Genomic DNA, 6,000 nt, shown 5'->3' with positions numbered 1-6,000 from the left:
AATAAGCTGTTTTTTTTCTACAAAAAATGCAAAATCTGAACCTTGAGCCTTTCCCATCTGGAGATGTTTTGGAAGCCACCCAGCAGTCACCTGGCTTCTGACCTTACTCAAAATGGGAATCCCCAGAAAAATCTGTGAGAGATGGTATCAGGGGTCCAAACTGGCAGGTAATGGAGTCTTCGGAGCTAATAACTTCATGCCCTTTTGTTGACTGGCAGGTTCAAAATTGAATGTCTCTGGTTGTTGCTCAAGGGAGCAGAGCTTCCTGTGGCTGTTCCTCAGCAAACAGTGATTAAACTGAAGCTTTATGCTGCAGGAAAAAAAAAAAGAAAAAGAAAAAGAAAAAGAAAAAGAAAAAGAAAAAGAAAAAGAAAAAGTAAAAGAAAAAGAAAAAGAAAAAGAAAAAGAAAAAGAAAAAGAAAAAGAAAAAGAAAAAGAAAAAAGAAAAAAAGTAGCTTTGTAAACAAGCTCTCAGGAGAAGCCCTCCAGCTTGCCCTGCTCACCTTGTGTGTACAGAAAGCAAACAGCAAACACCAGCTTCCTCCTTCCAGTTTCTGAGGTTCACTTAAAAACCGCCAGGCTGAACTGTTTTGTATTTCAAACACAGCTGGGAATCGCATCTGTCATTTTGATTTTGCACTGTTCAGGTTCTTATTTTCCCCAAGTTCATTTCTCCAGCTCGACTGCGAGCTGCACTTGGAGAGGAGAGCAGAGGCCGGGTACCTGCAGCCCTGGCTCCCTCTGTACTGGGACAAAGCCCTGCTGCTCACTCCTGCTCTCCTGGCTACTCTCCTCACTTTTATTTATTTATTTTTCCTTTATTTGATATCCCCTGACTTTTTTCTCCTCTTTCCTCATTTAGCTGCACTCAGGACAGACACACCACTGCAAAGGATGGGACACACGAGGCACCGATGGCCGCCTTATAGTACCTCAGCTCTGGAGCAGGCTCTGGTTGTGAGCTCCAGGCAGGCAGGCTCCTTCTGCCTTTCAGATAAAGCCTGTTCCTGTTGAACAGGGGCTCATTATCACAGCATCAGGAGAGGAGGGATGTTGCCATATAGCTAATGTGGTGATTTCAGGTACCGTTGCCTTTGCCTGATTAAACATCTCTGGGATCAGGCAGACTGCTTGGATTGAACGGGCCATTATCCTGTCCTGCTAATAGCAGACTCACAGAAGCACGTTATAATTAAAACCAGGATAAAGCTTCTGGCTTTATGCACACCCAGGCATGCCGGGTGCAATGCAGAGCACAGGTTCTGCAGCACCCTCTGCCTTGGCACATCGTGCTTGTGCTGCTCTGGGGGAATTTGGGTGTAAAGTACAAAGCGATTGCAAAGACTTGAGGGAATACGAAAGACCTGTTGCTGTTTTCTGAGCAGGTGATAATGCCTGCCATGCCCTGGGTTTGGAGAATGGGAGCTGGGTGGTGGGACAAGGGGACCCTTGCCCTGCTTGGGTTTGGAGCTGAGCAGCGCGGGCAGTCCTGGGGTCCGGGACGCAGGGGAGCTAGAGAGGGTACAGGGAAGAGTGAAGTGGTGCAGGGGATGGGAAAGCTGCCTTGTGAGGAGAGAATAAAAACCCTGGGTCTCTTCAGCAGGCAGAGAAGGCTGAGAAAATCATGAAAGTTTTCAGTAAGATGCCTGCAGACTTGTTCACCACATCCCACAGCACTGAGACATTGGGACACTCACCGAAGCTAGCAAAACACCAATTTAAACCAGATACAAGGAGGCAGGTTTCTGCCCAGGGGCAGCACATTTCTGGAACACTGTGGCTGGCCTTACAGGAGCTGGTGTTACCGTGGCTGTCCTTCAACCTACAGCACAGGGCAGAAGCAGCAAGCAGCTCCCCACCACCCTGATGCCCGGTGCTCAGCAAACTCTCCTCTGATTCCCCAGGAAGCTACTTAAGTAAGGGCTGTAAAATTCCTGGGGCTGCTTTGCAAGTGGGATGTTTGTCATGATCAGCGTGGGGTGTCACTTAAAACCTGATTCATCTGGATCCCCCTGGAATGACATACTTAATATGAATTATTTTTTACCCTCCAGCAATTTTCTGACTGCTCCTCTCTATAGATCCGCAAGATATAGAAAATGGCAAATATCTGCTTTCATGCAGCCAATGTGGAAATTAAATAGCTCGCTTCCTCAAGGGACATATTCTGCCCTGAGCAGCCCAGGTAGCAGAGCTGGCAGGCTGCTTCAACGCTTCTGGCCACAGGCACATGGCCCTGATGATTGCCCCTTGGGGACACACGCTGTGTGCACCCAGCAGCCCAGGTAGCATCCTCTCCATTTGCAGACTGCAGTAGCCAGCACCCATGGAAAAATCCCTGAGCAGGACTGAGGTTTGCATCCTGAGCGATGCATAGACCTCAGGCTGGAGGAGAAACATCGCCTGCTGCGTGGGGGACAGCCTCATGCTCCCGCATGGGGTGCACGCCAGCCACACATGCCGGCGGCGTGTAACGAGTGTGTGTGCACCCCTGCATACACTTACATGTCTGCATCCCGCCTGCTTGCCCTGTGAATCCCCATGTTTGCAAGCACACGTGTGTGCCTGCGTGTCCAGACTCCCAGCTCCGTTTCTCTGGGAAGAAGCCACTCAAGAGCTCTTTCCAAGTAACATTTCCAATAAAGAGACCTGCGTAAATGGTGCGTAAAGCTTTTATGAATCAAGCCCTTAATCAGAAGTTCGGGTTTCCGAGCACATCCTTCAGGCCTAACAGCCCCTTAATGCATTCATCACATTAAGAGTTAATTTACAACACGCGGTCTGAGACCAGCTCCTGGTCCTTCGGTGAGGATCCGCCTGAAGTGCGAGCTGTGTGTTAACCACCCAAATGTATTCTGCGCTCGGGAAAAAAAAATAAAAATTACCCCTGATATTTTCGCCCTTCAAGGGAGACTCTGGGCCGTGGAACAACATAGCAATGGTGCGACGGGACCACCGCCGCGTTCATGAATTTTAGATGCCTGCGAGAAATTATCTATTTTGCTGGACCCTTGCTGGGCTCAATCAGTTCCTCCGTGGTTGGTGACAATTAAGAGCCAGTATGATGCAAAGAGGATATTTGAGACGCTGCTTGAAACCGAGCCTCCCATCCCACCAGCTCTCTACCTCCCAGGACATGTACCCTTCTCTCTTGTTCCCCAAAAAGGATCAGCCTGGTTGCTGTGCTCCTGGTTTCCTGGAAATGGGCCTTCACACCTGAAATTTGTGTGCAGAAACAGCGGTCATGCTGGAAGGAGAGGAGCTCATTGCCCACAGTGTGCTGCCCATGCAGGATAATGGGCAGGCTTGGGGCTGCACCGCGGCACACCTCAGTCCATGCAGAGAGTGTTTCAGCAAGGCAGACCTTCCCCCTCTTCCCTCACTTTTCTTTCCCTCTCTGCTTTCTAAGCAGATGACGATTTTTGGGCCGTTTTTCTCTTTTCAGACAGCACTGTTTTGGAGCTGAGCCAGGATCTGCTATTGAAGTAAACAGGCCGTGCAGGCGCTTCGTTAGCAGCATCTTCCTCGGGCTGATCTCGCGGAGCCTCGCAGAGCTTCACAGACGCAGGAGGTCGCAGCAGTGATGCTCAAGGCATTGTCCTCCCCGTGCCCTTTTCGTCTCCTACCCCATCCTAACAGATCCAAACCTGAGACACAGGAGACAGGAAGGGAGATGGCAAATCCTCCCTGCCAGCACTACAACACTGTCCCCCCTCCAACCCCACTGTCCCCATTTATTGTGCCAGCATTGCAGTGTGACACGGCCCCGTGTCACAGCCTGCCACAGCCCAGCTGCAGACGTGGGCTTTGCTGTGTTCAATGCAGGCATACCAAGAGAAGGAGACGATAATCAGCCAGCTTCCAAACAGAGCTGGCCAGAAAAGCTTTACAGTTTTGGATGAAAATGGCTATTTTCATTTAAAAGAAAGCATTTTTCAAAACATACCAATTTCTGAACAATATTGTCTAGGAAATTGCCCTGTACTCATCTGCTGGCATTGGATGATTTCCATCTTTCCTCTGTTTTCACTCAAAAGCAAACTCGGAGTTTATTATATATATATTTCCCTCTATATATCTGATATAGCTTCAAAGGTCAAAGAAAAACAAAGCATGAATTCACTAAAACTAAACATTTCCCATTAAAACAACTTTCAAAAGTCAACAACATTGGAGAGGCTTAAAACTTTGTGTTTGCCTGCTTCAGAACTGGAAAAAAAAAAAAAAAAAAAAAGAGGATTTGTGGAGCTTTCATGAAGAAAAACACAGGGTTCCCACCCTGCTCTGCTACCAATGGACTGGAAACCTGGTTTCATGTCCCTCACCTGCTCAATTTGGATAGGAGATTTGAACCTACATCCCCTACAGAAAAGCTTAGTTATCTGTCACGAACCTCTCTCGTTGCCCTCTGCTCAAATTTCTCCCTTTTTGCACAACTTAAATAGAATAAACCCTCTGGGTTTTGCTTCTCCCTGCCTTGCCCTGACTCATTTTAAACAGCGAATGATGAACGTGGCATTGCTCTTGGTAGGCAAATTGTGCTTGATCCTTCCAAAGGAAAGCTTTCCTTGGTGTGTAGCTCCCTTTCCAGCCTCTGCTCACTCCTCCTGTTGTGTGGTGCCCCAGCTCAGCAGAAAGTTTCATCTCAGGAGCATCTTCCCACCTTTACCCAGCCTGGCTCTGAGCTGGGCATCTCTGCTCTGCTCTCCTCTGTACGAGGTGAGGCTGATGGCAGCTGCTGAGGTTTCCCTGCGTGCACAGGGGTGGTGAAAGCAGCACAGCATTACCAAAAAGGCTGCTGCTTCCCAGCCCAGGCAAATGCTCTGTTGACTTTTGCAACAGAACAGAGAAGTTCTCCGCCACGCAACAGGCAGACAAGTAATCCTCGTGCAATTTATCACAAATCACTTGATCCAGTCTTTGAATTTGAAAGCCTTATGTAATGTAAATACATATGAAAGCCTATTAGCCTCCTTTGATCATATTAACCTGCCGCTGTGCACAATTAGTTTGAAATTTTTGTCTGAAAAGCTCCATATTAGTGTAAGGAAAAACATAAGGGAGAGATTCAACCTGTCAGGAGAAAATAACTTCTGAGAGGATGAGAATTTTGTATGATTACATGACTCAAGCATAATTCTTGCCAGTCTAACACGGAAACCAAGTCGGACTGTCTCACAAAGAGCTCCAGGACCACACTGGGCTCTCTGCTGGGCTTGTCTTGGGGCAGACACAGTCCCTGGCTGTGGATAGATGCCATGCATCATGTAGTGGGGTGACAAATGGTGTCAGGATGGAAGAGGAGATGTCAAGACCTCAATATTAAAGAATTTGTAACCTAAGTAGACATGGTGCTCTCAGGAAACAAGCGTAATGCTGTCCCCACTTAAAAGATCTTATCAGTGGTTGGCAGAAAAAAAAACGGTGGATTAAATGTTAAATTCCCAGTCCAGTATTGTCTCTTATCTATGGGATCATCACTTCTCTCCCAGGGGCCCAGTTTCGTGCTCCTTGAAAACAGACTGACTGACGAAATGGAAGATGTCGTATGCTGCTGTTTCACCCTGGCTGTTGACCGTACTGTACGTAACACTGCCTTGGACATCCTGTCTGAAATGGATGTCCAGCCTGCTTTCTCCAGACTGCCTGGCATTGCCCTTGAGCAAGCTGTTCGGAAGGCTTGATATCCCTGGAGATCTCTCTGGCCTCCACCAGAACCGATCCTACCTCCTCTCTCCCACGTGGACCATTCACCTGACCATTCATCACTTTTAGCCTCTCCAAGTAGAAGAAAGGATCAACACAATGGCAGTGTTGTTCCTCCTGCACAAGGCATGGGAGTTATTACCTTCCCCTCAAAGATTTCTGCCTTGTTGTTCTCGGTGCTGGAGGAGGCTGGAGCTGCAGCCTCCCAGAGGAGATACAAGGCCTCTCAGAGCCACTTCACTTGTGCAATAGCAGCAGCACCTCTTATCTACAAAGACCATATAAACAGTAAAA

The sequence above is a fragment of the Cygnus olor genome, chromosome 9, assembly GCF_009769625.2.
Source record: "Cygnus olor isolate bCygOlo1 chromosome 9, bCygOlo1.pri.v2, whole genome shotgun sequence".
NCBI lineage: Eukaryota > Metazoa > Chordata > Aves > Anseriformes > Anatidae > Cygnus > Cygnus olor.
Note: the sequence above shows the minus strand (reverse complement) of the source record.